The following is a 23,970-nucleotide window of genomic DNA, read 5'->3' as shown; positions in this document are numbered from 1 at the left end:
TAGTTAGGGAGGACAAATTTTGTAATTGTGACATGTACTGTACCTCTAGTTGTTATATTTTTGAGAAGAGGGGTAGCTGGATTCTTTTTTGATTGAATTGGCTGCATTGTTAATGAAAGATCTGGGGCATCAATATAAAACAAGCACCACTTGTGGTTTTATAAACTTAATATACATGCTAGAGTGCCACACACTGCATTGCTTCTGTAAGGCAATCTCATTGCATTCAGAGGCTCCTTGAATCCATTCCTTCCCCCCCAGTCCCGACTTCCTGTGTGCCACTTTCCAATCTCCCTATGTTTAGGGACTCTACAATCCCACCATCACATCAAAAAGGCTCTCTGTGCCCCGCATTAACCCCTTCTCCCTCCCTTCCCCACATAAAGGTCCCTCATTCTCTTCTCGCTACGTTAGCGGCTCTGTGCGCCCATGTCCCCTTCCCACCATTCCACTGTCCCACATTCTTCCTCTGATGCTAGGGACTTTGTGTGCCTCTCATCCTCCCCACCCTTTCATTATTTCTTTTCTCTCTGGGAAATAAATAATTAAGGACGTACACCTTTTGAACTAGTGGGAAGGTGGGCAGAATTGCGATGGGGGACTTGATATACTGGAAGGTGTTAATGGCTGCCATCAACTGGTTCTTTGATCTCTTGACGTTTGAAGACCTGGTTGAGGCTGGTGGCTCAGCTAATGAGTTGTAAGGTGTTCCATGTGTCCCACATATTTTCACCTTCTGGTTTTCACCAAAACCAGAAGGTGAAAAAATGGGGGACCGATTCTAGGGACACATCAATTTCACCAAAACCAGAAGAGTTCTGTCTACTGTCGCCTAGATACAGCATTCCCTGAAATTTTGGAATTGACCAGAGGCAGCATTCAAAAGTTCTTGTGTTGCAGCCAAACAAAAAATGGCTATTGTGTTGAACATGGGGCCTCATTTCATTCAGCCATTATGGTTATGACCTAGGATGAGTTACAGCAGGAAAGTGCCTTAGTTTCCCCATCTGTAAAATGGAGATAATGATACAGACCTCCTTTGTAAAACACTTTAAGATCTACTGATGAAAAGTGCTATGTAAGAGCTGCATATTATTAAGCATTTCTGTATCCAAATCAGACCTGGCAAAATTACACTATTTTAGGATCCAGGCCTACTACCCCAGCTCAGGCTTTGATGTCACTGGACTACTCACATAACTAAAATAAACAGGATTTGCCTTTAGACTGTACGGGAGCGGGAGAGACAGATACCAAAAAAATCCCCAGAAAATACAGGTCTTTGTTCCTTTTTCTAAACTATTTGGATTTGGTGGATCTGGCATGTTTCCTCATGAGAGAGAGTGTGTGTGTGTATTTATGAATATTCTCTGTGCTAACAGTAAAGCAGTAAAACTTGAAGTAGCCAAACTCCTGAGGGAAAAGCACTAACACCAACTTTTGACACACACTGAAAAGGTTTCTTACAAATTAATGTTCTGTCTGCCAAATACTTGTTCATTAGGAAAGTAACTGGTCCTGATGCTTTAATTGTTTCATTCCTGCTATTTGTTTGTATTTAAGATTCTAAGTCATCTTGGTTTTCATTGGCAGTGAACAGGAGAATTAGCATTTTTTTTTTTTTTAATAAACCTGGTTCCCTTTTTGGGTGTGAAATGGTCAGCTTCCGTCTTCGATATGCCCTTGTGACAAAACCAAGCACCACGGCAAGGCTGCTTGTTTCCTTTCTCTGGTGGACCCGTTGCTGTTGTGCTCACTTACTGGCCCTCTGCCCATGACCTCAGCCCTCCGGGTGGGTTCCTGGTAGTCCTCTTCCCTTTCAGAGTGCTACAGAGTCCAATGTTTCGGGAGGCCAGTTGTCGTAGCTTGAGAGCATGAAGCCCCTGGCCTACCTGAGTGTGGCCCATTTGCTTAATGCCTTACGAAGCTCTCTTGGTAGAGGAACCCGGGTCCTCTGACTCTGTGTTCCAGGCCAAGGCTGTAGATGAAGTGGTGGGCACCACTCTCTCCCACCCTTGACTTTCCCTGGCCTGCTTCCTACTGTGCTGCTCCTGGAGTCTGGTCCACTGGTTCAGCCCTATGGTCCTCTCCTTCCAAGGTCCTGGTTTCATGGGCACCTTCTCATAGTATGTTACTGAGACCCCCTTCTCTCAATAGCTTCTCTGCCTCTCACTGGGATATATTCCAAATAGAGTGACCACCAGATAGCAAGTGTGAAAAACGGACATCTTTTTTGGGGGGGTGGGGTTATAATTGCTTTTATCAGACAAAGCCTCTAATATCGGGACAGTCGCAATATCTGGACATCTGGTCACCTTAATTCCAAACTGTCTTTATGGTTTGCTTCCGTAAGGGAGGAGTTTCCCCTGGCTCTCCTCTGGGAGCTTGCACTGGAGTTCAGGCAGCTACCTGGGCAGCTCCTTTGGGGAGGGGTGACGACTGTGGTTTAGGCCGGATGTGGGGCTTTAGCCAGCTTTGCCTTCAGCTAGGCCCTTTTTTCCGATTAGTCCTCCAGCTTAGAAGGTTCAACAGACCAGCCTTCTCCTGCTGTCTGGCTTGTTCTGAGGGAGGGGCAGCATATATGCAGGTTTCCTTTCCCAAAGCTCATCCCAGTCGGCTGGAGAAGGGAGCTTTGCCCCACTCACTGCAAGGCTCCTGGGCCCTTAAAGATACAGTAACAGGATTCCTTCCATTTGCTACTTGTTTCTGGAACCGTTTCCTCTCTCCCCATGTCTCTGGTTTTTGAATATCTGACCAGCCCAGGCTCTTAAAGGGCCATGCCATGTGATGGGGATGAGCTGGCCACTAGGCACCACTACCCTTAAAGGGACAGTTCAGCCTGTCACAATGCACCATCATAATTGGAGCTATGTGGTGTATGCCAGAGTATTGACATGTAAATATCTCTAATCAGCATTACTAAAATGCTGCATTAGTGATTTATTTCTATAATACTGGTAAATACATTTGTTCTCCAGCACATGCAGTAATCACCTACAGTTTCTTAAAGTTGAGAAAGCAGCAAGCAATTAAGTGTTGTTTGTGTTCTTTAAAGAACTGTGGGATTGGGGAAGGAAAGCATTGATTCATATCCCTACTACAGGCACGTCTTATTTTCTGCAGAGAATTCCTGCAATAATGAACAGTAATACTTGATTGTTATTATTGTGTTTTCTAAAGGTGATAGAGAGTTATCATGAGGGGATGGGCCATGGCCTCATATCCTGTGAAGAATCAAAGCATCCCCATATTGATCTTTTTCCTAGAAATTTATCCCATTATTGCTACCACCAGTGCAGCTCCCGTGGGAGTGCTAGACAGTCTGTTGGCATTTAAAACGCTGGGATTGTCCAGCCATGCTCAGAGCAGGTCCAGACACCTCTGTGGTTAAAACTCCAGTGGGTGGCGGCACCTTGTCTATTCTAGCACTGACCCTACTGGGGCTATTGATGGGAAACTTCAGGATAATAAGTTAACGCAGACAAGGTCCCTAATTTTCCCAAAAGAAATAAGGCTTATGCCTTCACCTTTATACACAGATTCTCATTTGAGACATTTTTATAGCAAATGGGAAACTCTGAAATAACTTTGATAACCTTATGCATGTTTGACAGCATATATACTTGCTAATCTTGGATGACTTGATAAACTATGGCAGGGGGTTGGAAGCACTGTGCTGGGGAAGCTTTTCCTGCTGGTGGTAAACAGTTACTTGTCAGCGTGGAGGCTGAAGGAATGTACTTTGCTGATGTTCAGTGTATGAAAAGCGGGTTTGTCTTCCTCAAAGTCTACCTTCAAGACAGAGCTTCCATTCAGCAGGAATTTATCCTGCCTCTGTCTGCTCATGCTAAATGAATGCACAACGGTAGCGCAAGGTCAAAGGAACACTGAGGCCTTATTCAGTCTGCTTGTAGTTTTATTAAATTTCTCTGAAAAAGTTGTGGACAGATAGATCACACTTGATAAGGGGTTTACTTTAGAGGAAGGACAGGGAAAAACATTTCTATTTAGCTAGGAAATATTAGTAAAGCTCTCATGATAAAAACCTTATGCTTATGGACAGTAGGAGCTGCAGAAATATTTAAAGCATACTGAAGTACAACCAAGGACTTGTTTAGCACATCTGTTCCCATAAAACGTACTGGCAATAACCCCTCTCCACCCAACATCTGTCTTTTAACTATGCTGTGTCTGTTTATGTGCTTGATTTGTAAGTGATCAGGGATTTTGCTCTTGATTAATATGTTATAAAGTACTGTGTATAGCTGTGGTACCATCTAGTTAGTAATACTTTTGACAATGATCTAGACAGGTGCTAGTGAAGTTTCTCAGCATATTTGGGAGGGCAGAAAGGAGGCAGAAGCTAGAGGTCTCATTTTAATCACTAAGAGCAGGGGGGAATATTAACTCGGGGTTGTTCAAGTCAAACTTAGGGTTCCAATTACGGTTCCAAACCTCTAATGCAGAAACCATGACAGAAAATTGAAGGATTTTTAATGGGACTCGAATCCTTAAATGTGTTGACGTGCTGGTTCAAATAAACTTTCATTAGCGGTACCCTTGCTTCTTTTTGAGGAGACGATCTGCATCAGGGCAACTTCCTGGTGACTCAGGTTCTGGAGTGACCTGGAGGTCTGGAGAAGACACACAAAAGAAGATTTTGGAGCTGCCAATTTAGTTGTAAAATGTCCCTGTAGTGAGGATGCTGTAGAAACCTCTGTGCTTTGCAGCTTCCTCCACAGCCGAAACCAGAGCAGGCTTTACTCAAAGCTGTCGGCAAGGGCTGCTGGCTTTGTCAAAGGTGCAAACAAGGGAAGCACTATGGAAGACTGTCCTGAACACGAATGCTGAGAGGGACTGCCGGTGAACCCAGTCCTGAAGAGGAGGAAGGCAAATGACTCTTTGAATTCTTCTTCCTTTGAGATCCCTTAGCTGAAGAAGACGAACGGCTTCTGGACCACCCCTGTGCTGTGGGGTAGCATGGCAGGTCCCCATCCCATGTTTCCCCTCCCCACTCCCAGCAGTAACTGCTCCCTTGAGGAGCTCCTCTGCACTTTTGGCACCAGCAGTTACAGCTTCTCTGCACTTACAGCAGTGGAGACGAGGCTCGGCACCAGTAACTGATGTGGCTTGGTCTATGCTACAAAATTAGGTCAATGTAAGTCACCGTGTGTATACCTATCTGTGCATGTCTCTGCACTCAAACTTGTCTCCGGCCGACATAAGGGCAGCCTTATGGTGATGCAGTGAAATCACCTCCCCGAATAGCGTAGAGCTGTAGTTAACCTGCTGAGGTTAATGCAGTGTGCGTGCTGGTACTTCGTGGGCTATGTCGACTCTGTCCTCCAGCAGCTGTCCCTGCAACAGTGACCACACTGGTCACAGCTGTGAACTCCATCATCCAGGGGCATGAAGCCCAGAAGCCACCCCCACTTTACAAGCACTCTGCATATTTTTGAAATGTCTCTTTTGTGACTGTCCACCTGGGTGAGCACAGCAAGCAGCTTTCCTTTGTTGTGTGCAGGTGCCCAACGGACTATGCGAGCACTGCATGCAAGAAGCCTGGGAGAAGAGGTTATGCAAGCACAGCTATGGACCAGCCGTAGAAACGTGGACACCTATGAAAAGATTGCACAGGGGATGCAGGCAAAGGGGTATGATAGGGATCAGCAGCAGTGCTGCGTGAAAGCGAAGGAACTATGGCAGGCATACCACAAGTTCAGGGAGGCCAACAATCAAATCTGATGCTGAGCCATAGACCTGCTGCTTTTATAACAAGCTGCATAACATACCTAGTGAAGACCCAGTCCCGACCCTGTGGACCACGATGGGCTGAGGAGCCCATGACACAGCGGACCCTGCCATGAACAGTGTGTGCGGGGGAGACGTGGGGTGTCCAGCTATGCTGCAGGCCAGGATCTGTTTGAGACTCCACCACAATCTCGCAAGGTTGGACAGCTGATCACAGATTAACCTGATTAAGAGGAAGGAACTTTGAGCAAATATGTGCATGCATTTTCCCTTACAATGTTTAAAATGTAAAGATAGTGCCTGGCCCATCTCCCAAGGTAACAAGAAATATGTACTGACAATGTATTGTTTTACTCATGTGAGAAGGGGTAAAAGTACAACAGACAGAGGTAAAGTTAGTATCTGCTTTTATTATCCTGTAGGGTTGGGTTGGGGGAAGTGAGGGAGGCATGCGAGCAGTTTGTATATGTACATAGGGATGTCTCTTGTATCCGACCTGAGAGATTTTGATGAAACTTTCATGGGAGGTACTCTGCAACCCTCTCCTGATTGTTTCTAGGGAAGGCAGCCTTATTTTTTCCTCCATGATAGGACACTTTCCCACGCTGCCTCAGGATGAGTTAGGCTCACACCATGGTAATAAACAGGCTAGTGGCATAGGGGCCTGGGTGGCTTCAAGACACCAGCCGCAGCTGTGCTCTGTGCCTTTGTAACCCTTGGGAATGAGATACCAGCTAAAATCACCACCACCTGTGGGAAATACTGCCAATATTCCCTTCCATTTTCCTATGTGTGTGCCCATGGAAACAGGGACTGAACCTTTGTTTCATGCTACTGAAAATCTGATTGACCTCCTTCCCCCCTTGCTGTCAGTGAGCCATAGTCACCAGGGCTGGGGCTGGAGAACGGCTCTCTGCAGAGGCGCTCCAATGAGCATGTCTTGTTGAGAACTTGGGGATAAGGAAGGGAGTTTTGAAACTTATCTTTCTTTTTCTGTTCTGGTTGTAAATCCAATGATATGTCTGTCTGTTTTACCAGCAGCTGTTGCCATTGTGGCTGCAGCCTGGAGGGGTGCCCATTTCACACCCACAGCATGCCTAAGCTTGATGAGGGGGAGAAAGACAAGGACTAGGGAGAACATATTTGTGGAGATTCTGCAAGCCAGTGCTTCATCAGACCGTGAACAAAAAGCTCGGTGGGCAAACACTGCATGGAGAGGGAGAGAGAGAACAGGAAAGTGGAGAAAGGCCCAGGAATCCCATCTTGAAAAGGAGGAGAGGGAGATGCATCAGGACATAATGGGACTTCCCAGGCAGCAAACACTAATGCTCTAGACCCTGGTTGACCTACAGGTCCAACAATCCCAGACTTGCCACCCTTTGCAATTGTTTGAGAACTCCATGGTTGCAGCTCCCTGCACCCCCTTACCTTCCACATAGCACTATGGGCTGCATCCCTATCCCTTCTACTCCACACTGTGGGACAGCAAGGAAAACCCTAGCTTTACATATATTTAGTATGTGGTGCTAAAATGCACTACACATGTGTGCACTGAAGTGGACAAATGTTTGCTGCATTCCCAGTTTTAAAGTTTGGTTCAGTTATGTTAGAAGTTTGTATTGTATTGCCTTGCACATGGTTATTCTGCACTGTTTTTGCCACTCAAATTTCTATTTTTTGAAAATAAAATCTTTATTAGTTCACAACACATATTGCAGAATCCATAGTGGTACTTCTAGCACCCAGGATTTGTATGTGTACAGCACCATTAAACTTACAGGTTTAAGAAAATCCCCAGTCATATGGCTAAATGTACAGCAAGCACAGCATAATTCATAGATTCAGGGAAACACACTGTAAATCTGTAAATATACAGTAAGCATTACATAATTCCTATCAGCACCCAAAGCTCCAGGGCCATAGAACAGTCCAGCACAGGTCACTTTTATGGTTCATTAACATGCTCTTTCAAAGCTTCCCTCAACTGCATAGCTCCATATAGAGCTCTTGTAATGGCCTTTGTGTCTGGTTGTTTCAAAGTCAGCAGACTGACAGCTTTTACCCCTTTATCAGATACTATGCAGGACACAGCAGGCAGCTATAACCACTGGGATATTTTTCTCACTGAGATCCAATCTGGTGAGTAAAAGCCACCAGCATCCTTCAGTCTACCAAAAGCACATTTAACTGTCTTTCTGCACCTGCTGAGACGGTAGTTGAATCTTTCCTTAGTGCTGTCGAGGGAGCCAGTGTATGGCTTCATGAACCAGAGAAGCAAGGGGAATCCTGGGTCCCGCAGGATCCACTGTTTGGAAAGCACGTTCCTGTTTGCAACTTTCTGAACAGCCCTGTGTTCTTAAAGGTGCGAGAGTCAGACACCTTCCTCGACCAGCCCACACTGATATTGGTGACCATGGTAACCATATTGGTAACCATAGAGAAGTAGCCCTTTCTACTGATGTATTCTGTGAGAAGAGGGGCTGATGCCAAAATAGGAACATGCATGATGTCTATTGCTCCACTGCCATTTGGGAACTGAATGTTGCAAATCCATCCACTGTTTCCTGCACATTGCTGAGGGTCACAGTCCTGCATAGTAGGAGACGATTAATGGCCCTGCACACTTGCATGACAACGGTCCTTCATGTGGATTTTCCAACTCCAGAATGATTTTCCACAGTATGGTTACCATTCACTTCTCAGCTGTCAGTGCAGCTCTCATTCTGATGTTCATGTGCTGGTGAGTTGGGGCGAGGTTGGCGCACAGATCCAGGAATGTGGTCTTTCATAGCCAAAAGTTCTGCAGCCAGTGCTCATCATCCCAAACCTGCACTATGATGCCCTCCCACAAGTCAGAGGTCGTTTCTCAGGCCCAGAAGCACCACTCCGTTGTCTGCAGCTGCTCTATAAATGCCACCAACAACCTTGAATTTGTTTAAACTATGTCCCTCAGCAATCTGGCTTCAAAGTCATCGTTGGGCCTTCTTTTGTTTTGGTTCTTCAAAGATCATTCGTCCTGTGTTTGTAACATGCATGACAACAGTGCAGAGCTCTTCTGTCAGAGTTGGAGGACAGTGAAAAGTGCCACATGGGTTTGTGGGATTTAAAAAAAAAAAGGCATGAAATTGATGGGCTATGGATGGCATTATGGGATGAAGAAAGTTGCATGATCAGAACTTGACCTCTTGCTCCCAGTCCCCCCATGTGATTTACTTGTGTCCCACCATGCACTGCCGAGAGTGCCCCTGCTGATGCCGTCGACACCGGAGGCTTTTCAGACAGCAAGAGCCTGGTTGGCCTTGCCTACGTGCCCCCCGCTGAGGGAGAAGGGGCTGGTGTCATGGGGGAAATCTGCATTGGGTCCCCCTGAATGGCGGTGGAGATCCCCAGTATGGGGAGGAAGATCTCCCGCCGGACGGTCCCTAAGGGTAGAGCAGAGCCGGTCCCCCAGTAGTCGCTTCAGGTCAGTGTCGTCGAGCCGACCTGCTCCCACACAGAACATGGAGTCCCCCTCTTGGCGCTGACATCAATCTCTGGCACTAGAGGCAGCGCATGCCAGGAGGCGGCACCGGCCAAGATCTGCCAAGCAGCACTCGGACAGCTCCTGTTCCAGATCCCTGGCACCGAGGAGTTCGCCCGTACCTAGACGGCGCAGAACCCGGTTGCCGTCGGAGGACCCGGCATCGAGGAGTTTGCCTGCACCGAGATGGTGCAGAACCCGGTCGCCGTCAGAGGACTCAACACTGCGCAGTACACAACACGGAACCAGGTCGCCAGAGGCTGGCTTGGCACCGAGGAGCTCGGACCAGCGCCGACCTCAGTCACTGAAGGTGTCTGCAGGGCCGCACGGCAAGTGGCAGCGGAAATCATCGGTACTGAGATGACACTCCAGTATCTCTAGCTCTTCAGAGCGTGCCTTCGTTCGTCGGCACCACTCATGGTGAAGGAGGCAGTCCTCGTCGTCCTCCAGGTCGGAGGCATCGAGAGGGCGGTCCCAAGCACGGAAGGGTGCCCGGGACCAAGGACGTACATGGCACTGCTGGTCCAGGGCCTCTGACTATAAGGATGGCTCGGAGTTTCCCGGGGGGGACAGTCATCGGGGGAGCCAACACCCCCACAAAGTGTCTCAGCCTGTGGCGCAGCCAGCCCCAGCTTGACCCTAGGGTCAATGGCCGCAACAATGGCCTTATTGGGCTCCATGGGGTATCCAGGTGGGGCCGGGGCCCAAATCCATTATGTCATCAGGGATGCAGTCCATGCCTCTGGCACAGGAGAAGGCCCATAGACACCACTCCTCGGACGAGGAGTCAGACCTCATGGAGGGACCCTCAATGGGTGCAACCCTTCGTCAGGAGGAGGTGCACCCGCAGGATACACCTCGGCAGTCGTCGTCTTCCTCACCTGACGAGGCAGTCTCTCGGGACCACTCAGCGCCACTGAAGGATTTCAGGGCGCACCAGGAGCTGCTTAAGAGGGTGGCATCCAACTTGGGGCTAGAGGTGAAGGAGTTAAAAGAGGCTGAAGATAGCCTCTTTAATGTGCTGACGGTGGCTGCCCCAGAGAGTGGCCCTCCCAGTCCATGAAAGGGTCCTTAAGATTGTAAAGGTCTTGTGACAAATCCCTTCCTCGGTTGCCCCAACATCAAAGGTGGCTGAGAAAAAATACTATGTCCAGGCCGAAGGGTTTGAGTATTTGTTCACTCACCCGGCCCGCCCCGGGAATCCTGGGAGTAGATGCGGCTAACCAGTGAGACAGCCAAGGTCAGCCTGGGTCAACTCCCAAAAACAAGGACAATAAGAAGCTGGACTTGTTTGGGAGAAAGGTTTGTTCCACTGCAAGCCTGCAGTTCAGGATTGCCAACCATCAGGCCCTCCTGGGTAGATATAATTTCAAACTGTGGGACTCCCTCAAGCGGTTTGCTGAGGCCCCAACCCCGGACCAGGCTGCAGACTTTAGCACCATCGTGGAGGAAGGAACCACGGTGGCTAGGGCAGTGCTCCAGACGTCCTGTGACTCTGCTGACTCGGCAGGCAGGACCATAGCCTCCACCATCTGTATGAGGCTTTGTGGGCTTGTCCCAGAAGGTGCAGCAGTCTATTCAGGACCTCCCCTTTGATGGATCAGCCCTATTCTCCGACCAGACCAATGTGAAGTTGCACAGTCTGAAGGACTCCAGGGCCGCGCTTCACTCCCTGGGCCTTTACACGTGTCAGTCACGGCCCCAGGCGCAGCAGCAGCCAAGGCGTCCACCCAGGCCTTTTCAACCCTATAAGAATAGGGATAGGATAGGAAGGAGAAACCAGACCCCCAGCTTGTCCTCAGCTCCCGAACAGGGGCCCCCCAGGAGGTCGGGCAACCAAAGGAGACAATTTTTACGGTGCGCCCGAGGGTGGCGCCCCGACTGCTCTCCTGGATCTGCCCGACCCCTTCCTAAACAGGTTAAGGCCTTTCTATCCCAAATGGGCAAAAATCACTTCGGATGATTGGGTTCTTGGGATAGTCTCAGGGGGCTATGCCCTACAGTTTGTCTACCCCCCCACCCCAACAAACCTCCCCCTCCGTCCCTTTTCAGGGACCCCTCTCACGAGCAACTCCTCTTGCAGAAGGTGGACACCCTCCTCAACCTGGGAGCAGTGGAAATGGTCCCTCAGAGCAGAAGGGGAAAGGGTTCTATTTGAGGTACTTCCTCATCCCTAAGGCAAAGGGGGGTCTGAGACCCATATTAGACCTGCATGGTCTCCCTAGCCTCCTTAATCCCTTCCCTGGATCCAGGAGACTGGTATGCCGCTCTCGATTTCAAGGATGCATACTTTCATGTGTCTATCGTCCCCAGTCACAGGCGTTTTCTCAGTTTCACCATGGCTGGCTCCCACTACCAGTTTACAGCCCTACCCTTTGGCCTATCTTCGGCTCCAAAGGTGTTCACCAAGTGCATGGCAGTAGTGGCTGCCCACCTGAGACGAAAGGGTATGCAAATTTTTCCTTACCTGGACGATTAGCTGATCAGGGGCAGGTCCAGGTCCCAAGTGCAGGAAAGCGTGACCCTCACTTGCTCCACACTAACCCCAGTGCAACGCTTAGAATTCATTGGCGCCACCCTGGACGCTTCCCAGGCCAGAGTCTTCCTGCCTCAGCCACGTTTCAAGGCGATGGTCTCTATCATCTCCCAGCTGCACTGATGCCCCACAACAGCCAGGCACTGCCTACAGCTGTTAGGCCACATGGCGGCCTGCACGTACGTAGTGAGACTAGCTCGCCTGAGGCTCAGACCGCTTCAAGCATGGTTGGCCTTGTTATATGTGCTGAGTGGACATCCGTTGGACCAGGTGGTCACACTTCCCCCGCCAGTCCTAGCCTCCCTAAACTGGTGGTGGACTCCCAGGGCAGTGATGAAGGGTGTTCCATTCAGGGAACTGGTCCCGTTGGTCACCCTAATTTCCGACGTGTCGGACGTAGGATGGGGAGTCCACATCAGCGCCAACCTAGGCACTCAGGGGCTCTGGTCGGGGGAGGAGAGGCTCCTGCACATCAACGTGAAGGAGCTGAGGGCCATTCGCCTAGCGTGCAAGGTGTTCCTCCGATTCCTGACAGGCAGAGTGGTGCAGGTGCTGATGGACAACACCGCAGCCATGTTTTAAATAAACAGGCAGGGGGAGCACGCTCCTTGGCCCTCTGCGAGGAAGCTATCTGTCTGTGGGACTTTGCCGTGAGACACGATTTCCACTTGACTGCCTCTCACCTCCCAGGAGTGAGGAACGATGAAGTGGATCGCCTCAGCAGGTCGTTTCTACCCCACCACGACTGGTCATTGCACCCAGAGATGGTGGCTATGATCTTCCAGAAGTAGGGCGTTCCCCAACTGGACCTATTTGCGTCAGCCAGGAACACGAAGTGTCTGAGGTTCTGCTCGCTCCGGGGTCACGAGACTGGATCGATTTCCGACACGTTCCTCATGGACTGGATGGGGACCCTCATGTATGCGTTTCCGCCCATTCCACTCCTACCCAAGGTCCTGCTGAAAATAAAGAGGGACAGGGCGAACATTATACTCATCGCTCCGGCCTGGCCAAGACAGCACTGTTTCAGCATGCTGCTGGACCTTTAGATCACCCCACCCCTGGAGCTCCCGAGGTGGCATGACCTTCTATCCCAGGACCAGGGTCGCTTGTTGCACCCAGACCTGGACTCCCTGCACTTCACAGCCTGGAGACTCTGTGGCTGACAGCAGGAGAGAGAGCCTGCTCAGTGCAGGTCCAACAAGTTCTGCTTGGCAGCAGGAAACCTTCCACACAGGTCGTGTATTAGGCTAAATGGAGGCGGTTTACCTGTTGGGCGGAGTCTCAGGGCATTCCGCCCAGCCTCTCGTCTATACAGGCAATCCTGGAGTACCTGCTCCAGCTAAAGCTCCAGGGTCTGGTGCTGGCCTCGTTGAAGGTTCACCATTTCGGCCTTCCATCAGCTGCTAGAGGGGAGATCGCTGTTCTCCCATCCCATGTCGGTCAGATTCCTCAAATGGGTGGAGAGGCTTTATCTGCAGGTCTGTGACCTGGGGCCTCCCTGGGATCTCAACCTGATCCTCTCAAGACTCACGGGGCCCCCCCTTCGAACCCATGGCTTCATGCCCTCTGCTCCCGCTTTCATGGAAGGTAGCCTTCCTGGTGGCCATTACCTCAGCCAGGAGGGTCTCCGAGATTAGGGCCTTGACCTCGGAGCCCCCTTATACAGTATTCTATAAGGACAAGGTTCATCTGAGGCCGCATCTGGCCTTCCTACCCAAGGTGTTTTCCCAATTTTATTGTAACCAAGATATTTTTCTCCCCGTGTTTTTTCCCAAACCTCACAGTTCGGAGGAGAGGAGATGACATTCGCTGGATGTGAAACGAGCCCTGGCCTTCTACATCGAGTGTACAAAGCCATTCCGGAAATCGACGCAGCTCTTGGTCGCAGTGGCAGACCAGATGAAAGGCTCACCTGTCTCCACCCAGCGCATTTCCTCGTGGATACATCATGCATCAAGTTCTGCTACGAACAGGCGAAGGTGCCGCTTCCGGGAACCATCACAGCACACTCAACCAGAGCTCAAGCCTCATCTACAGCCTTCCTGATGAGAGAGTGCCCCTGCAGGACATCTGCAAAGCTGCCACCTGGACGTCGGTGCATACCTTCATGTCCCACTACACCATCGTCCAGCAGGCGAGAGAGGACGTGGGATTCGGCAGAGCTAGGCTGCAGGCAGCTCACCGGTAACTCCTACCCACCTTCAAAGGTATTGCTTGTTAGTCACCTGTAGTGGAATGGACATGAGCAAGCACTCGAAGAAAAAAACAAGGTTAGTTACCAGTAATTGATGTTCTTCGAGATGTGTTGTTCATGTCCATTCCACATCCCACCCCACGTCGCCACTGCCAGAGTTGGCAGAAAGAAGGGACTGAGGGGGCATAGGGCCAGCAGCGCCTCATATACTGCGGCATGTGCGCGGGACTCCAGGGGATGTCGAAGCTGGCCCTACGGGATCTGCTAAGGGGAAAAAAGTTCCGGGTAACTGTGCAGAGAGGCGTGCACACACTTATAGTGGAATGGACATGAGCAACACATCTCGAAGAACATCAGTTACTGGTAAGTAACCTTGTTGTTTGCTGCAGCAATGTATGTTGGAGCTTCTTTTGCCATCACAAGGAAGAAATTCCTTTAAGCAGATGTACAAGAGGAATACAAACTACAGAGGTGACGTTTAACCTCTATAGCTACCAAGAAACCCTTTGGCCAAAGAAACTGCCATAGGAGAGAAGAGGTTATGCTTGAAGTACAAAGTAAAGGAACTAGGGGACAGGGAACAAGGACTGTCCTGAAGGTGGCCACTATAGGTATCTTGGCCCAATTGATGAAAAGAAGATACATTGAAAAGTGATTACAAGTTAAGAAAAGCTGGACAAGGAAAACTGAAGCAAATGTCAGCAGTAATATGTACTCTAACTCGACAGCTTTTGACTAATTATCACTTGAGGAAAACTTTTGGGAGCTAGACCCAATTTACTATAACACCTAAGGGTATGTCTATACTGATGGCGGCAAAGTCACTGCCACCAGATCGAGCTTTCTGGATCGATTGAGCGATCAGGAAGTCAACTGAGTAAAACCACCCACTCAAGTAGCGTAGCGCTGCGTTGACGGGAACACAGTTCTGTTACCAGATTTGCCCTTCACCTTGGGGTATGCTCATTTATTAGGGTTACCTTCCTGGAAGGGGGGTGTGATTCTAGGGGTGGGATCCTAGAGGTGTGATTCTACTAATGTGCTGCTTGTGTTACCTGTGTGTTCATAGGGCTACAAGCCCCCTCCCAATGGAGCTATCCTGCCAGACCTAAGGTTTTCAGGGCTGGGTTCCTCCAGCACCTGATTCAAATAAACCCCCACAGATACACACACACACACATTTCAGATTAACTGAGTGCGTCTGAGCAGACCGGGCTATCAGCACTGTCAGCTGACCCCTTATATGTCCCTGAACTCAGCAGACTGGGTGACACCACACTCTCAGTGGCTACCCTTATATGCCCCTTTGCAACGCACCAGAATAGAGCAGGCTGGGTCCAAACAGCATCTTTTTGGCTACTCCCCTTAATTGCCCCTTGGACTCAATCAGGCTGGGTCAAACAGCACTTGAGCTGCACCCTCATTTGCCCCTGGACCCCATAGGCTAGGCGGAATTGCACTTCCTGGCTGTCCCCTTCATATGCCCCTTTACACCACAATTGTTCTAGCAGTAATCCCCTTGATGAGCAAACCCCATAGGATTTTTGGGCACTCCAGGGATCTTTGGCTTAGATAAGAGAAGTGTTGCTACAGAGCGAGATAGGGACCAAGAACACAAAGGAAGAAAATAAAGTTTGGAGAGAGAGAGACAGAAAGTGGCAACCAGCTTGATTATAAGTTATTTTATTGCTAGGTATATAAAACTTATGATACTAATAGTAATACCATACAAGGAGAGAAAAACAATCAAACACTTACAGTACTACATAATTACAATTGGGGTATTGGAGAAAGCTATCCCAGGTTTGATTACAAAAGTAGAAAGTTATACCTGGACTGAGAGGGGGGGGGGGGGAGAGAGAGACCAGTTGTGTTGGGGGAAGAAGGAGGGGGTTGATCTCACCACTCCATGCAGTTCAGAGGTTCCCAGGAATAGGCTTGTCATCTTAGTTTCTGGAGTGCTTTTAGTCTGGCAGAGTCCCCGACACGGTTAGTCAGGAAGAGAAGACAGGTTACAGTGGAACTGATGCAGAGTTTGGATCCAAGCATCAGAACAGAGGTTTGAGCTTTGATAGGGGATTTGTAGATGTCAGGTTTGTTCATGGATAAACAATGTCTGGACAAAAGGAGCTGATCATTCCTGGAAGAGCATCTTTTTTTGAGAGAGGGCTCACAATGCAACCCAGGTTTCAGTGTTTTGCATACCAATAACTAGAATGGTCTGATAACTGCGGAGCTGGATGTGTACAGGTGTGAGTTTATTTACATCGAGCGGAGATTTCCCATCATGCAGTGCTTCCCTACTTCAGCAATCCCAGAGTTCAGTGCGTTCCCTGCTTCACCAATCCCAGAGTTCAGTGCGTGTTCCATCTTCGATGTAGATGAGGCTTCTGTTCTCCATTCATGTGCTAACTGAGATGCTTATGAGGCCTGGGGAGTTGTCTCACCCTCGATGGGAGGGTTTCAGCATTTTCATATTGACATGCCTTTGGTTTCTGATTCAAGCATGGGCTGGTGGGGGGGTAATTCATGTGAGCCAGAGAGAGAGAGAGTTGGGGTTTTGCGCCCTGGTTCCCCAAGAACACAGAGCTGCTAGGTAACAATTCCTGTTGGCGCAGTGCAGTGAAGACGGCGTGCAGAAGGGAAGCACAGCAGACGACAGAAGTTACGCAAGCTACTCTGCGTAGTTTGCATAACTCCCGTCGACTGCCGCCGAATCTCCAGGTAAGTGTAGAACAGGGCACAGTCTCTAGTGATACTGTATCGAGGCATATAAAACAACACAAAACAGGCAGGCTGAGCAAAAGCAAAGTGATAGAACAAGGTGAGGATGTGGGTGAGCTGCCTTGGCTTCTAGAAAATCTGAAATTTTTAGTGTTTACATACTGAAACTTAATCCTTCTGGAGTCAAGCTAGGTTAAAAAAAAAGTCTTCATTTATATTTCTGTGAATGCTAATCTACACCATTAAAACAGACAGCACTGTCCTCCACCCATTCAATTAAAACAAAATGAGGGAGCCTTTTTTCTGAGATACCCATCCACAGGCTCGCTAGTTCCTTTTGGGTTTGGCTTGCTTAGACTGATGGTCTGTGTTTAAGTCTAAGCTCTGAACTTGCTGGCAGTGCTTAATAAACCATCGTTACTCACAAAATATACTACCAGTCCATAGTGCTGGTTTTGGCACTGCTTCCCCTTCAGGTCATACTACCCTTATGTGTTTCAGAAGCCAGCTACCACTGTTGTCTCCCACTGTGGACTTTGGCTTAGCATGCCTCTATCCATAATGAGGAGTATCATCATTCCAGGTTGACTTGGTATGCCCCCTTGATTTTCCCTAAACCCCAGGTATGAATGCCTTCAGACAGACCATGACATGCTAAAGAGCACCTCCTTGTGGAGGGTCTCATTTGTTAACAAAAGTCATTGTAGAACATAAACAAAACTTTCACCCCAACATCTCAGCTTGGTGATTGGGTGATGGTTAGTTCATCTGTCCCCCACCTCTATCCAGGCTCTTCTCCAAGGGTTCTCTTGGTTCCAGTCTCTGCCCCTGGTGGTAGGCCTCCTGCCCCTCCTGGAATAAGCTCCTTCTCTGGAAGGTCTGTCCACTGTGACTCTTCTCCAGGAACCACAGGTGATCCTTGCCAGGCCAGGCTTCTGCGCAGAGACCTCTTTTTGGGTGTCTGCTAACTGTGGCTGTCTATCTAGGAGGCTCTCCTCTCTGGAAGCACCTCTTATGGGCTCCCCATTTTGGGGGGTGTTCCCCAGAGAGCTCACCCTATAGAACTCTCTGGCTCAGGTCTCTCCTGGGAGTGCCTCTTCCATGGGCCCTTCCGGTCTTCTGTTGGAGTTTTCCTCTACCTGAGCTTGGATAACCTTTATTAGGCCCAGGTGCTTTACTCCTCCGCCACTGTGGCAGTCAACTATCCCACTTGTTGAGGGGGGAGGGTCTTCAGCTGTAGGTGGGCTTGTGCCTACCATTTCCAGGCATCACACTAGGTACTCTAGGAAAATTTGCAAAGAATTTCTCACTGTTAGTAACACCAATTCAGCTCACAGACCATGACAAAGTGTATGTGACCCCGCAATGGTCTGCTAACGAATCTCAATCCTGGCACAAAGCCTGCACATCTAATAACCTGAGTATTAGAGGGTTAAATCTCCATATCAAGCCAGTCCTTAGCCTGTCTTCTGAAATTACTGTAAAAAGTGCCAACTCTGATGGTTTTCAAATCATAAAACCCCACTATCAAGTAATTTTGTATAAAGACTACCAAGGAGTCTTTTTACTGATCTGGAGAGATTTAAAACAGTGATTTGGAGGCAGAAAGCTCTGAATCCCTTCACCAAACCACTACAGCATCCACGCCTTCCTATAAAATATTAATAGGCAATGGAAAGATTAGAAAACCAAGATTAAGAAATTCAGGGAGGGAGGACAAGTTGCATTATGTGACAAACTTGAATGGAACCAAACAAAGTATAGGGCAAAATATTTATAAGGTGAGCATGGTCTTTCATCTAAGGTCAAGAGTGGAATTGATTTAATATTCAGATTATGCCCTGCTTTAGCAGAGTAATGGACTAGATGATCTAAAAGATGTCGGTTTTTTAACTTCTATGATATTTTGCATGGTTTTTAAAGCTTATTTTTTTGCCACGAGATGGCACTGTTACCAGTAAACAAATTTCTCAGTCTGCTACAGAGCATGGATCTTAACTCTGATCCTACAACAAAGCTCCTTAAATTGAGCTGCTGTATAAATTGTTTCTGGGCATTCTAAATACTTGAACATGTGCACAGGGAGGGAAAGGTGAACACCATTGCACTTTATCAGTACTGTAAACAAGTGGAAATGCAATTTATGTCCTAAAGAATAAAACTTATTTAATTGGCAAAAAATAAAATAAAATAAACCATATTTTACCCTAAAGGAGTCACTTGGCACAGAGCTCAAGTAACTATGAATAAAGCCCTGCAAATCTGAGGATATCTGCTTTATATCCGCAGACCATGTTTGCAGATTGCAGATGGGTGTGGATCCAAATTTTATATCTAGAGCCCTGCAAATCTGCGGATATCTGCGGACCATGTTTGCAGATCACGGACTGGATGCGGATACAAATTTTCTATCTGCGCAGGGCTCTAACTGTGAAGTCCCACAGTTGGCAACCTTCTTCTCCCCTCTTTCCTCTAGTGCTGTCCTCCCCCCCCTCCCCCCCCCGAAATCTTGTTTCTTGCCTTTTCTTCAGTTGTTCCCCTGCCTCCTCTATTTCATAAGTCTTGCACCAATACTTCCAATCTAACAAAACCTGTTTAGAGCAAGATTTGGGCCTCAGAGGCTAGGGGTGGAGGAATCCTCCTGTTTTTCTCTATTTCAGAGTAAGTGGAAAGAATTTATTCTTAGAACAAAAACAAGTCACCTGCAAGAATTATTCAGCTTGATCAAGTTTCTGTTCAGTGTGGCCCAGCAAACCACTCCGCTGATTACAACAGGACTATGCGCTGCCCTGAACTGGACTTATAGAATGTTAGCAGTTTCTAATTCCTGTGGCAGCCTGATATTTATTTTGGGCAGCCATGCTTCAAACCTCCAGGAGTATATTTACTTCTCTTACTGAAGTAGTCTGGTGATATTCAGCACTATTTTGGGGAAGAAGGCTGTGTCGTGTTGAGTCTAGATGCAGGATTGCTTCACCTTATGTTAGTTGACTTTCAGGGGAAGCTGGAAGAGAGGCTATAGTTGTAGTTATGTTGGGTCACAACAGGAAAGGGAAGGGCTCAAAACAGGGATGAAGGAGAAGCATGAAATAAAACACATTAAAATGTATCAAACAAGTAAATATATAGGTGTTAGAAACAAATCCCTCTCCTGGCATCCCCCACCCGCCTCTGCTTTGCCTGCCAACAGTATGTTGTCTATTTAGACCCCAGTCCTACAAACAGTTTTGTGCATGCTTGCATAAAAGCTAAGCACATATGTTTGCACGACTGGTGTCTTAGATTGCAAGCTCTTTGTATGGGACCTATTTTCCCACTTGTCTTCAAAGATTCTAGCATGCTTTTAGGTGCTTTTGGTGTCCTGAAAGATAGCAACAATAAGTGCTGGAAGGGAGGAGGAGTGCTGGAAGAAGAAGCAGCAATGATGGAAAGGAAGATGGGAAAGAGATAGTCAGACATACACTGGAAGAAAAACAGAAGAAATTCAAGTTGTAGATTGAAACTCATTTAAATGGCTAACAGGCATACCTGAGCCTCAAGGACAATGGCTAGTGTAAACACCTGATGGCTCAGGAAGCTAGATGTCCTCTTAGTGATTCCAATTCCAATGAGAACAGCACATTTGCTTTTAGAATTTCTGTCTCATCTGCCACCTACCTGTGAGGCCCACCCCCCTTCTTCCTCCACCCTACCCCCACCCCGAGTGTAGCCCTAGCATCCTTGATGTAAGTAGAGTGATTGAAGTGTCTCTGCATGTATGTAACGACCATTATCACTGTTGTTCTCTCTAGATGGGACAATGTCTGTATTTGTAAGTGAATAGATAAAGAATTTAAAATGTACTATGTAATCAATAAGAAAGCATATATAATTGACCACTGTAACATCATGAAGTTGCAGCTGATTTATCAGACTTCCTGGTATCGTGAATAACTCTCTTCAGCATTGTCTGTGCTGCCTGATTCTTGGAGAAAGAATCCTTCGTGCTTTACACTAGATAATGGCATCTAGTCATTTTTAATTGGCACCATAGTCTTCATGGGAGATTTGAAGGGAAGATAAGGTATCTGTCTTCCCCACAACCCTACCCCAAATTGCAGACTGAATATACCAATGAACCTGTGCCTGACCCCATCATGAACAGCATCTTTGTTAGGGAATCCAAATTTTGTGGCTGGTTGTCCACTGTCATTCTAAAGGATATAGCCCCCTGCATATATTCAACTCATTTCCCACAGGTTTTTAAATAGTTGTCTCATGGTTGGCTGGATTTTTTATTTTTTGTCAGGCTCTTCTTAGATAACTTATTTATGAGGTTTGGGGCAATGTGTCGTTGCCATTCGCATTAATCCTATTAGCTTGTGGATACTATTCCCTTCTAAGGCTATGGCTACACTGACGGTGCAAAGTCGCGGCCGTCAGATCGATTTCTCTGGATCGACTGAGCGGTCAGTTTTTTGCATAGCTTGTGTAACTCCCCTCGACTGCCGCCGAATCCCAGAGGTAAGTGTAGACAGGGTCTAAGTCACCTCCTGCCATAGAAAGTTGTTTGTGCTAGTTTAAGTGGTGCATTGTGTGAGAACTAAGCACTAAATAAAACAGTCCTGGTAGCACTAGCAAATAGTATCATCCTAGTTTGTTTATATCAGACAAACCACCCATCATAAGTTTGAGATGGGTATCTATGAGCAGATATGAAGCAGTCAACCCCGCACAGCAGGAGAGATCACTGGGACAAAATATTTTCACAGTTGCTAAGTAGTATAACTAGTTGCTACAATTACAGACTTTACTCCTCTCTATCAGCAAGAAAATATTGGTGGGGGGCAGGGAGAGTGTTGGCGATGCAGGGAAGAAACATGTCCCATTTCCCCACTCAGTGACGTCTTAGCCAAAGCTATCATGAATCTCATCAGAAAAAAGACTTTTCCTGGGATTTTCTGCTGCAGCATCCTAAAAACACTCCTTGGCCCTGTCTTGAGACAGCCATTTTAATAAATCTATGCCCTGTCCACTCCACATCAGCTAGACTAATTGTGTTTGCAGAAGGCATTTATATTTAACTTCTGGATTTAAACACAGTTTCTTAACATGGAGGAATCTGTTGCAGATGGGTCTTAAATTGATTCACCTCAGTTGCATGCTAGATGCTGGAGATCTCTACACAAATTAAAGGGATTAGTTTTATTTATTTAATGTTTCTTTGCCAGTTGGAGTTTTAGTGGCAGATACACAAAATTGGTTTGCTAACTGGGCTTGTGGTTGATTCAGCTGTTACTAATAGCCAGCATGAATTAGAATTGGGCAGGCAGGGACTGACTTAAGAACTGCTCCCAAATATATGATTGGAAATCAATTAAAAAACAAGTAAAGAAAGTTTGTGTTCTGACCCAGGATTGTTCCAACTTCAAAAGTGTTTTTGAAACAGCTCGTGCTCAATTATATAATAATGATCTAAACAGTAAGGCCCCAGTTGAACCTAGTGCCTTTTAGGAGGCAAGAAGAACACGTGACTAGTCTTTGTTAGAAAAACATTTTTTAGGACTCTGCTAGCCTCGTGTTTAAGCAGCCAAGGTACTTAAGGTTCTGGTTCTTATAAACTAAAGAGGGTTGGATCTGATCATTACTTGGACAGGAGATGGGGAAAACATAAGAATATGTATTAGCAATTCAGTAAGCAGCACTCTTCCCTCTGAGGCCCTATCCCCTTAAAAAAATATTCAAGTTACCTGAACCAAGACTGCATTAATGACATCACAGCATGCATTTCTGCGAGACAGCTGAATTCCCATGCGAACAACAGCTGTACTGTGCTTCCCACAATGTCTTCTGGAAGGCCATCATGTGATTGTGCTGCTAGCTAGCCTGAGGCAGACCCAAGGACCCTCAGGTGGAACTGATTAATTCCATTATCTGGAATACTTCAATGTATGCCAAAGATGAGCCAGCTTCCGGCTCAGTGCAACATTGAATATGATGCCAGACAGCATTGAGACAAAATTAAGGGCCTGAAGAAGCAGTGTGAGGTCTCTGAGAGTGAGGGCACGTCTACACTACAAGCACCACAGTAGCAACACTGCAGCACAGACACTTGCTACAGGGATGAAAGGATTTTTTTTTGTCGCTGTAGTTACTCCACCCCTCAAGAGGTGGTAGCTAGGTCAATGGAAGAATTCTTCCATTGGCCAAATGGTTTCTACACCAAAGTTTAGGTTGGCTTAACTACATCTCTCACTGAGTCCAAGTGATATTGCTAGGGTCATGTCTACATTACAAATTTTGGTTGACGCAAAAGTTTCTATAGAATCACTCGGGCACATGTATACTTGGCAGCTTGTGTTGGTCATGCGTGTACTCAGGTCAATGCAAAACGCAGACAGCGGCTAGCTGTGCTCACCAAGGTGGGAAATCAAGAAAAGGCATTTCAAAAATACACGGGAGGTTATAAAGGGGGAGGTAGCTTCTGGTCTCCATGACCTCCGGGCAGTGGAGTTCACAATTGTGATCAAAACAGTCATGTCACAGGGAATAGGGCATTGGCTACTGGAGGAATGTTAGGGTCAACACACATCATACAGTGTCTACACTCATATTTCACTGACCTCAGTAGGTCTACTGTAGCTCTACACCAGGGACTCTCAAACTTTCCCATGAGCAGTGAGTATAACAGGCCAGGGGAGCCTCCCCTGGTGCAACCGCAACCGAACACCTGGGACATGGTGGCCCTGCCCTCTTCCCCTCCCTGCTGGGATTGGGCTTCCACCAGAAGATTTTGCTGATGTATTATGTGCCATGCAGGTTTCCAGGCAGCTGAGGAGGCTGTATCTGCTACTCAGCTTCCCTGGTCCCTTGGACTCCCCACAGAGATTACTGATGAACCCGGGAATCTGAGTAGTAGATACCGCCTCCTCAGCCACCCAGGTATCTGCATGGCGCATAATAAATAGGCTCGGGGGAGGGGCAGAGAGTGCAAGCAGTGGGGGACTCGGGGGTCAGAGGATGTGGAGGAGAGGAGGGGGAGGCCAAGCAGGGAGGAGGGATGCGGCAAGGGGGTTGAGTAGTGGGGAGGAGAAGAGGGACAAACACCACGAGCAGGGGGAGGGCCCAGTGGGGAAGGAGAGGGGCCTGGGACAGAGCAGGGTGGAGTGTGGGCGAGGCCTGGAGTGGAAGAGGTGGAACGGGGAGCTAGCCTCCCCAAGGAGAAGCTTCACCCACCACCCATGACCTTTCCAGACAATTGTA

The sequence above is a fragment of the Emydura macquarii genome, unplaced genomic scaffold (genome assembly GCF_026122565.2).
Source record: "Emydura macquarii macquarii isolate MOO-44397 ecotype Brisbane River unplaced genomic scaffold, CSIRO-AGI_Emac_v2 contig_2636, whole genome shotgun sequence".
In the NCBI taxonomy this organism is placed as follows: domain Eukaryota; kingdom Metazoa; phylum Chordata; order Testudines; family Chelidae; genus Emydura; species Emydura macquarii.
This window is presented reverse-complemented; position numbering follows the sequence as displayed.